We start from the raw sequence: 11136 nt of genomic DNA, 5'->3' as shown, positions 1-11136 counted from the left end.
TTAGCTTGGAAATTGGGGGTGGTAAAGACCTGCAATTCGGTGAGCTTTGTTTCCTCTAGGGACGCACTCAACAACCCCAGCTTAATCAAAATCTCAGATGGTGACAAACAAATACCTAAAATTGGGTTTCTTTTACAACAAGGAATGACCCTACTCCATCTAGTGATGGTAAATTAGGCTGGAGAACCTAAAAAAACAAGACATCACACATCATGTTTCAATTTTGAGATGAAAAAAAAAATCATATTAAACTCATACACTGGACCAGATCAGTTTGTATTACACAATTATAACGGTTAGGTTTTAAGGCAGGGGTTGCTAAGGTTAGGGACAGGGTGCCTTGATTTTGTAGAGTTGCCAAGCTCTAGAAGTGAAATGTGGGAGTAAATGGCAAATGCCCTAGAATCATCTGATGCCCTCAGGACACTTTTTAGGGGATATTCCTTTACGCTGTCACAATCACAGCACATCAAAAAGCTTGCCAAGAGAGAGCTAGCTAGTGAGACCAACTCCTCTCCGACCTCACTCGTCTAAAGCCGGGGGAAGAGGAGCGTCTTTAAACTGAATGTTATGAAACTGCATACCATTATTCACCATGTTGGTTCCAGTGGGTCTATGGTTCATTACACAATGTTAACTCTGTGTTTGAGCCAGAATGGTGTCAGTCTCATAAACATTGTGAAGGAGGAGTCGGGGCACGACTTGAAAGGCAGAGCGGAGCCGATAGAAACACACCAGCGCTGCTCTGGACTGTAGAATCCGTGAATAAAAAAATAACAAAAAAATAAACGCATGGCGTATTAGGGGACTGGAACAAGAGATGTTGTGAACATTTCGTACAAGCCAACACTAGCTTACTATATTGTTATTCATTTCCCTGGGTCCAAAGTCTTTTTAGCCGTTGAGTTTCGGGACGCACTGTCTGTTGTTGCAGCAGCGGCAGCGTTTGTTCGGAGTCTGCGCTGGCGCCATATTGAACCGAAGCAGTACTGACTGACTGGCTGGGACTGAAACTGACAAGAGATCAGAGCTAGAGAGAGCTGGGGGGCTGCTGCTGCTGCTGGTGACGCATGAAAAACACCCGAGCAGACAAAAAGCCAAGATATTGAGATCCCTTTTTACAAAAAAGGATTCAGGCGAAAAAACCTGCGCACAAGGCTGGTGAAAAGTAACCCTGACTTTACTAAATTAAAAAATCTGGAGTAGTGGGGAAGAAAGAGAAGAGTCTAATCTAATTCATGGTAAGTTGCATTTTCATTTTTGTCATTTTCATTTTAAAATATTTTTGCGGGTGTAGTTAGACTGACATTTTTTCTAAACATGCAGAAAGGGTGTCAACTGGGTATTTGTTATGAACTGACGGTTGTGTGAATACCCTCACTGTATGTGTGTAGAAGCCGGTTGTTGCTATATTTCTACTGTAAAGAGAAGGAAAATGGCTGACCGTCTGTCCCTGCCTGGGAGTGAATGAGTGATGATGATGGAGCGCCTGGTTTCCAACCTGTTTTCCACCGAAAAGGAGCTTGATATTAAAGTGTCATGCCCGGGTATGACTAGACAGACTTTCGTGGAGGTGTTTAGCCACAAACTGGTTTGCTGTTCGCTGCGGCCGGCAATTTAATGTGTTCCTTTTGGAGCGGAACGCCATTACTGAGGCGGATTGATGGTGGAAAACTAGTAGGCCTGGAGGACTACGCCTGGAAATTAGGCCTTGCGTTATTTTATGTTATTTGTCTTGTAAATACGATTGAAAGTTGCAATTTTAGAAGTTAATGGAGTTAATTCAAGTTAAATGCCGCTATTCGTAATGGTCTGGTGGTGTTTGTTTACCATTTACAATTTTTTTCCTTGCGAAATTGTTGAACTGGTTCTATAATAGATAACAACATAGGCGTATTTTTGTGTCATCATCTGTGTGCAAGTCAATACTGTTTGCATATCATACAAATGTCATATGAAGAGGGGTGGATACGTACATTTTTCATTGCTCAGTTTATATATGCAGGTTTATTTATATATATATATATATATATATATATATATATATATATATATGTATATACACACACACACACACATATATATATATATATATATATATATATATATATATATATATATATATATATATATATATATGTGTGTGTGTGTGTGTGTGTATATACATATATATATATATATATATATATATATATATATATATATAAAAATAACCTGCATATGTCTTTGAATGCTTTGTTGAAAATATGTTTTGATTCTGTCTTCCAGTCTGGATTCAAAATATGTAATTCGTTACGTTTCTTTTAAATAAATAAAATAAACTGAAACTACATTATTATTGTTTTTTTTATTACAAAATTGAATTAATACGTAATATTGTGATGCTTCATGGGATAGAAATACAGATAATGATGATCCTGCTTGAAGTCCTGTGTCACAAGACGAGCCTTTAGCTTTGTTTTAATAAAATAAGTACATTAATAAATCAGTTTTGTATTTAGCACAGCTGTTATTTTCTACAGCCTGTCAAATGATCACTTCAGTGGTAGAACTGGCCAATGTCATTATTGAACTTGAAACTTCCTTAAATTTGAATGTGCAAGAAAAAGGTTGCATACAGAATCGTTTTATATCTTTGTATTTTGTGGCTACTTAGAATAATCTTATGTAATTGCAAATAAGGGAAACGACACGATTAATTTACACCAAGTTAATAAACACAATGAATCAATCTGTTATTTAATTTCAAGAGACTGGAACAGCCTGTATTTTTTAATTAATTGTGAGTGTGGTCTATTCTTGAAGAACTGCAAGCTTTATTACCAGATCACTTTGTTATTCAAGGTCAACATTTAATAAAATGTTATTTTCTTCAGGCTATACACCCAAATACAGTACTATAAACTGAATGCTGTGTGAAATGTGAATTAGTGTAGATTGTTTTTGTTTATCTCTAATTTTTTTGGGCCTAGTTTCAACAAAAACCTGGACTGTAATACCCCTTTTACACTGGCACACCCGACCCGTGAGAGCCTGGGACCCTCACGGGTCAGGAGCTTTTTCACTGGCAATATACCCGACCCGTACCATGAAACTCTGGCCTGATAACATATCTGAATCTGGCTCTGGGCCAAAGCAGGCTGTGGGTGGGGTTTGACTTTAGTCATGACGCTGGTGATTCTTGACTGTTGCATCTGTAACCTTATTGCTTTTGCCTTTTATTTTATATGTTATATGTTTAAGTTTCTTTTTTCAGTGTATACTTTCGTGGAAGTTATCTTTTCACAGATTAACAACAGTAAAGCTAAATTATTACGTTTTCTTTGTTGTCGATTTCACTAAATGTGAATGGAGCAGTGTGGAGTAGTGGTTAGGGCTCTGGACTCTTGACCGGAGGGTTGTGGGTTCAATCCCCAGTGGGGGACGCTGCTGTTGTACCCTTGAGCAAGGTACTTTACCTAGATTGCTCCAGTAAAAACCCAACTGTATAAATGGGTAATTGTATGTAAAAATAATGTGATATCTGTATAATGTGAAATAATGTATAATGTGATATCTTGTAACAATTGTAAGTCGCCCTGGATAAGGGTGTCTGCTAAGAAATAAATAATAATAATAATAATAATAATAATAATAATACATTAAGAGTTTGTAATTTGACAAGTGAGTCAATGTTTTGATTTAACTTTGGCCATTCTGTTAAGTATTAAACAGAAATAATTAAACTGCTTTAACTTACGTTAGGTAAGACATATGGCTTTAATGTTTCTTTATAAATAAGTTAATCGTAAATAAAATAACACCAAAAACTAAGCACCATCTTTGTATAGAGCTGTAATAATCAACATATTCAAGCATGATTTCATGGTTATTTTTTATTATCACTATTACTAATTTTAGGCTCGAAAGTTCATACAACATTCAAATGTTTGAACAACAAAGCATGAGGGGAAAAAAGAAAATTGCCTTTTTTGCCATACGCCTCCTCTCTATTCTCTGCGGTACGTTTATTATGCGTGACGTCATTCGGTCGGCATCAGTGTAAAAGCAACTCAAAGTACCTGAGCCGTACCGGGCTGGCTGGGCTGGACTAGGCTGGGCTCGTGTGTGTCAGTGTAAAAGGGGCATAATAGCCCACAGGGGCCAGAGCTGAGCATTACAGTGCTTTTAGAACAGTCGTTTGCTTTCAAAAATGATTGTCTATGGGGACAGTTAAAGTGACTTTATGTTCAACACATAGAGCATTGAAATAATATTACAAATAAAACATGATTGGGGTACCATGATGTTACAACTAAATACATTTTCTTAAATGATCTTGGGAAGATGCAGCTTAACGTCATGCAATTTTAAAGCACCACACAAGTATAACAGTAATGAGGCCAGCTAAATCAAATACGTTTATCTGTATGTAAGAGATTGACAGTGTAGACTATTTACTTGTACTGAATTTCAATTTTACCCGAATTGTTAAATTACCCTTACTTCAGAGAGGAGTTTTAAACCCCCTCAACCTCAAACTCCAATCCATATTTATGATTTAAGTTTAAACTCTAGGTAGAAGTTGCTCTGTTGTCAATGAAAACAGAATGATATAGTACAATAAAACCATACAGTCCAGATACTGGTTGAAGAACAAAAGAATACTTGCATATAATTAAGTAATAAATATAAAAAGTATAATTTTTAGTAACTCTATATAATGTACCCCACAGATGTTCAGTTATTTATAAATAGAAATAATTAAAGATTAGCACCTTTTAACATTTGAAATCATCCCATGTGTGTTCAGGTGATCTACTGCTGTATTCCAAAGAAATACTATATAGTAAGCACTTTCTAAATACTCTGATTTTATCACTGACGTTTTTATGCAATATAACCTTTCTGTTGCAAGTCAGTTTCAGTCATAATGGACAAAACAGCAATTATGACTAATGGTAGGTGCATGTTTGGCAGGTACTTCAGTAACTTTTTTTCCTATTGATTCTATTGTATGTTAAATGTGTGTTTTATAAACAATGTGTTCCCCAAAAAAATGCAAAGGCCTTGATTTGATTTCCCACTGTGATCCTGCATGAAGCACTAAACATTAGATCATAAAAACATGAGACATGCTGGACAGGAGGAGGTCGTTTGGCCCACCTGTGCTTGTCCAGTTCATAGTACCTGATTAATCCTAGAACTGTTGATTTTTAAAGGATCCCAATGAATCAGCAACAATAACATGGCTTGCTACCCATTTCCAAACACTATGTATCCGTTCAATTTCTGTGGTTCCTGTTCTGCAGTTAGAATATTGACGAGGGCTAACTTTGTCGACCTTAGATTTTTGCATTTGTTTCAAAATATGGCCCTAAGATTATTATTTTTTATTTTTATTTGAATGTACCATGAGAGAAAAAATAATGATATGATTGGCCTTGTTGTGCTGTTACAGCTTGTCTGTTTTAAGCTCAATAAATGGATTGCCTTTTGTTTCTACAATCATTTGTTGTTCTACAATCACCCACAGCAGAAGGCAACACATACAGGAACTACAGGGACGTAATTGGAAATAGCATCCTTTTACTTGGATGATTTCTGTGCCCTCTGTCAACATATGCGTCTCTATTTATTACTTTGTAGTAAAGTCTTTGCGATGTTAAAATGTTATTTGCTTCGAAAATACTAACCAGGGCTGTCAGTATCAGAATGTAATATAAAGAGTGTGTGTGTGTAGATATGGTTTAAACGCTGACATTGCAAAGATTTTACACGTTCATAAAAATTTACCAAAAGCACATCCCTATAAAATAAGGGGATAACGACAAATGAACCATATTCAAGTGTTGCAGTAAATATATTTTTTTAAACTTGAAAAACTTACAAGTGGTTATCTTAAACATTTCTAAACTACTGACCTGAAAATATGTTTTTGCAAATGTATTTTTTTTTGCACTGTAGCTGTGGCTGATATCCCAGTGAGGTATATGATGAATAAATATACCCCTTTTAGATTGAAAGAGTTAAGATTCCTAATGCATGGCCATTCAAGCCGTTCCAGATTTCAGTAAATCTAGGGCAGTTCCACCACAATTTTACAAAATCCCAAGGGAAAGCATATGCTATTTAGTGCTGTTTTGCAGGCATGTCATAGCTGAGGACAAAGAATATGGAGATCCTGCCCTATAGTTAATCCAACAATGGTGGCAGAGTAAGGCAACATTGGTTGTCCGTTGCTACATTGTAAAAATAAGTTGTGTGCTTTAGTTTTATTCTAATTCTATGATCGATATGTTTAAATCAAACTTTTTAAAAAAAAATTTACGCATAACCAAAAGAAGAATTTCAAATATAGATCTAATTTTAGCAATATTAAATAACATCTGAGACAATTTGGTTTGTATAGATTTATAAGAAGGCACTTAAAGAAAAGCTGCCTTGTTAGTCATTATAGCTAACAAAATAATTCTATATATTTTTCATTATAAAACATGTTATTTGTTACTACGTTAGGCTAAAGAAAGCTGCCAGTTTCTAACCCTTGTCCTTGGGTTATCAGTTTGCACAGGAACTTCCCGAGTCACCACCTCAACAGTGTTCTCTGGGTCAAATCATGTCATTGAGTAGGGGAAGCAGCTGATTGGTTATTGACAATAAAGAAGCCAGTGGCGTTCTGGATCTCTTTGTGAATTCGCTGCTTGTGTACAGCTATGGCCAAAAATCACCTAGAATTTTAGAATTGAGACAACAAAAAAAACTATACGAACATAATTTAGAACTTTTTATTTAACGTCATGTAATCAAAGAATCTACAAAATGATATCGCAAAAGCAACAATAGGACAGCGTTTCCTGTTGGATTTCCAAATGTCACATTTTTCGTTAAGTATATGGAAAACCACAAAGCGGTATGCAATTTTATATGTTAACGTAACACTGTTCAGCAGGTTTCATTTGAATTTATTTTTGGCCTTTTACCTGTAGATCTGTGGCTCAAGTGACCTGTCTTGCAGAGGCATCTCAAATGCTATTCGGTCTCTCTATACACCTAGATGTTTAAGCATGGCTGTCATATACACCCAGTTTACCCCACCCCACCCCCACCTCCCCCCTCTCTGTTTTGTTTTTCACATAATACTCTTGTAAGGCACCTTCCACATTTTGTCTTTGTTTGTATTTTATGAAAAAATAAAACATGCTTCAATATGGATTTGCACCACTTGTAATTTAATCTATTTAAAAATAAACTGTTAAACTAACTGCCTTTAATGTTGAATCCCATCTCGTGTTGATTCCCAATCAACACAGGGTTTTGTTCTTTTATTTCTCAGTTAAACTGTTGCTAAGACCCCTATTAACATATTAGCAATATTAACATTCCTCTATAAATGGATGTTTTTGAACGCAGAATTATTGTAACAAGAAATTTCAAGAATTGTATTCCATTAACACAGTATGATAAATATTATTTTATTAAAATCAAAGAAAACTTAAGATCGGCACAGGTACCTATATGACCCATATGCTAAGGTCACACAGAAGGTCATCAAAAACTGATTTTGTAGTAGGTCTGCACTGATTTGTAAGAATATGCATGACTACAATTCCACCAATTTCACTCTCCAGGTGAAATTACTCTGGAAATACAAGACAGTCTAAAAGCATAGCCTGCAAATGGACATTTCCTAAACTTACTGTAGTACCACATCTTGGTTTAAAATGAAAATACATGTTTGTTTCTTTCAAAACTTCATGTTTTGTGACTTCTAATGAACAGCTGTACGTGACAGAGAGAGATTTTATGGAATTATTTTGTTACATTGAGCGTACAAGGTCAGTTAAAGAAGGAAATGTCAACAGGAATAAAAGCTTTGTTTACTTTATATTATCTTTATCAAATTGCCTGCTGTAATGTGATGGAGAATTCCAAATAGGAAAGGCCAGTAGTGGTGTCTTTATCGGTGTGTTTTGCATTATGTGGCCCTTTGCAACATTGATACAGATAGCTTAAATTGAGGAAATTGATGTGGTTAATGTTTCTAATTTTTTTTTTTTTTGAGAAACAGAATTTACTAGGCATTCATTGAATTCCAAGTTTTGCTAGTGCTTTTGAAATCGTATTAATTATTCTGCCTCATAAGTTGTTCCTCTCACAAAGATCACCTCTTAAAGTTCCATTGCCAGTGTTGTCCAGCGCTGCTTTAACCTCTGGCCTTATCAATGATACAGTCCACATGCGTTGACCTAGAGTCTTTTAGTTGGTATTCATCTGTATTCTATAGTGGTGTAACAATTAATTGATGCATCGATTTATTGATCATCTGTCCTTTAATTTCCTGAGCTTCGATTACATAATGGTGAATTGATGCATCAAATTAGAACACATTTTGAAGTCTCCTGTTGCCGGTTTGCATTAAAACCTTGCGTATGCTGCTTTTAGTGCTATTACGGTTGATAAACAAAGTCAGCGCGTTGCTAGGATATGCACTTAGGCCTCTATAATTGCATTGGATATAACCTATGTAAAATTAGTTCAGTTGCTTTACTGGTGAGTCTCTGCATTTTTTTGCACTAAAAAGTGACAAGAACACATATAGCTGTTATGTATGCATAATCATTTCAAAAGAATACCAATATTAAATCTACCGATTTTTACAGTTTGTTTCAAAGTATGTTTGGATTATATGGCAATATTTATATAAAAAATAAGCTGAATTTATTATGATAGTTAAATTATTTAGGATTTATGAGATTAATTAAAATGTTTTGCTTTGGACATAAAATGTTAAGAGTGGGGCTCCGCATGGGGGTGGTAGCGGTGAGCTGAGCCTAAATACAATTGGCCATTTCAAATTGGGAGAAAAACGGGGTAAAATCAATTGCCAACTACTAAATTAAAAAAAAAACAACGAATGTTTGTTCTTTATTTTGAAAAATAAAACGTCAATGCATAGATTATCGTTGAGAAATGCCTATACGATAATCGAATAAGAAATTAGGTTGCCGATTGCATCACTAGTATTCTATGATTTATCTCAGTAAATTACTTTGAGGTGGTGTCCAGTAGGGTTGGGACGATGGTGTTTTTTCTACCATCGATGCATTGTTTTCTTAGAGACGATGCATCATTTTTTTCCATAACGCAAAACATACGAGATTAGAGAACAAACAAATCGCACGTTTTCAGATATCTGATGTAGGCTAAGCACGAAAACGAAAAGTTTCTGCAGTTTATCTCTTTCTAATTTTAGAGTTAAATAAACCTTAGACATTTCCTATGTTCTGATATAAATCAAACGATACCCAGCGAGTTTCTCATTCTCACAAATAGTTAAAAATGATAAAAATGTTTCTTACCTAAGATGTGTTGACTGACAGCAACCGGTTAGAAAAAAATAATTTGCAACAAAATCCAACGAAGTGGGAACACCAACCAATTCAACTTTAATTTAACTATTCACAAGTCCAACTTATTTTATAAAGTCCATGGTCAAGAACAGTTTACTTTTTGTTGAGAAAAAATGATCATCCCGGCCTTGCTGAACACCCGCTCACTTGGCAATGATGTTGCTGGGCTACTTAACATGTTCATTGCCAAGTTTGCTAGTTTTGGAAAGCGTGTGGTTATTTTTCCACCACAGCAGTGGATCTTCGTTTCAGAGGTACATGTCATCACTTCTTGTCTTATTAGGCTTTCCTTGGAGGTCATATCTGGTTGCTGCAGTCCACGAAATAACAATGTAAATGCATGTTCTGTCCAGAGTTGGGGTCAATTTCATTTTTTCAATTCCAATTCCATTTTAATCAATTCAAATTCCTATTCCAATAATTTTACAACAAAGGCTTTATTAAGCAAACAAATACTGTATACAACTTAATGAACTTGTCAGGCAACCTGATAAAGCCTATGGCATAAAACTCAGTAAAGACTGCTGTAAAATGGAATAGGAATTGGAATTGTATAAAAGGGAACTGGGATTGGAAATGGAATTGGAATTGAAAAAATGGAATTGACCCCAACTCTGGTTCTGTCTTTGTTTTCTTTTTAACTGGCAAGTCACTTGTAGTTGTAGTGGCACAGTTCGTGTCGTTAGCGGGACTGCTGTCCGTCAGCCTAACTAGTCTAAAGCATTGCTTCAACCACAGTGGCTTGTTCTGATAGGAAATTCAAATTGCGAAATCGGGGATCAAGGACTGATGCAAAAAGCAGTGGCATAACTTTGTCGCCTGGGTCATTCAGTTGATGTAAACAAAATTGCTGTGATAAATTACACAGTAGTTTTTCTCGCAAACTTTGTGTATTTGGACTTGGCAAAGCAGGTGTTGTGTCCCCGTCGCAAGCTTCAATGGGAACCACTCAGTCTGTATTTTATCCCTGTTGCAACTGGGTACATGGAACTAGCTGTAGTGTTTTTCTCTGCGCTTAACAGTACTGTAGCTAATTCGAATGGCTGAAGTGGAGGGGGTACCTCGGCCATTAGCTTCCACTGCTCAGTAGTTAGATCTAAAGTAGCGGTATCAGACTTTTTTGTCAAATTAGGGTTTGACAAAACTGCAATTACTGGCCACAACTCAAGCAGACATTCAAAACATATAATAAACTGTGTTCCATCTTGTTTGCACATCCTGTCACCTTTTCTGTTTGTTTTCTATTTAAAGCACTTGTTGCCAGCTTGCTTTTTTAAAATGTGCAACCAGTCTTCTTGCTGTTGCCACTAATGTGTGTACGGCTGGAACATCCTCCAAACTGTTCTGAATGCATAGGTTTATATTGTGCCCTGCACAGCGCACACTTGCCACACCATTAAAAAGTGCCCCAGTATGATCGTTTACATGCGTAAGTAAAAACATTGCTCTGCAAATGTTGCGTAGCCCGGAACAAGATTCGCTATCAGATTTTTAAATGCAGCTCCCTCCATGATAAACATCCACTATCAGGTCTGTTATTTCATTTGCTCGGACACTTTTTGGCTTGATTTTCTTTCCAAAATAGGATGCCACTGTAGTAGTTCCTTTTTGTTTTTTAGTACTTGCATTGTCATATTTTGTTGGATGGAGCCTCACTAAATGGTCCCACAGGTTTGTGGTATTGCCGGAGAAGCTCGGCAAAGTTTCACAAATGCCGCATTTTACCTTTCCATTTTGTTCCTTA

At 36.0% G+C, this 11136-nt stretch overlaps 1 protein-coding gene across 7 annotated transcripts in view; it reads left to right on the top strand.

Annotated features, from left to right (window-relative positions):
* Window positions 1–598: 598 nt before the first annotated feature.
* Window positions 599–11136, top strand: part of LOC117405776 (probable ubiquitin carboxyl-terminal hydrolase FAF-X) — a 76097-nt gene continuing 65559 nt past the window's right edge. For 3 of the 7 annotated variants that reach the window (XM_034009151.3, XM_034009150.3, XM_034009148.3), the window contains exon 1: window positions 599–1241. The gene's annotated coding sequence lies outside the window, so the exon portion shown is untranslated. The remainder of the gene's footprint in view (window positions 1242–11136) is intronic. The other 4 variants (XM_034009147.3, XM_034009146.3, XM_034009144.3 and 1 more) reach the window with 2 other exon arrangements.

The sequence above is a fragment of the Acipenser ruthenus genome, chromosome 9 (assembly GCF_902713425.1).
Source record: "Acipenser ruthenus chromosome 9, fAciRut3.2 maternal haplotype, whole genome shotgun sequence".
Classification (NCBI taxonomy): domain Eukaryota; kingdom Metazoa; phylum Chordata; class Actinopteri; order Acipenseriformes; family Acipenseridae; genus Acipenser; species Acipenser ruthenus.
The sequence above is the reverse complement of the archived record's forward strand: the minus strand, read 5'-3'. Positions and strand labels throughout refer to the sequence as shown.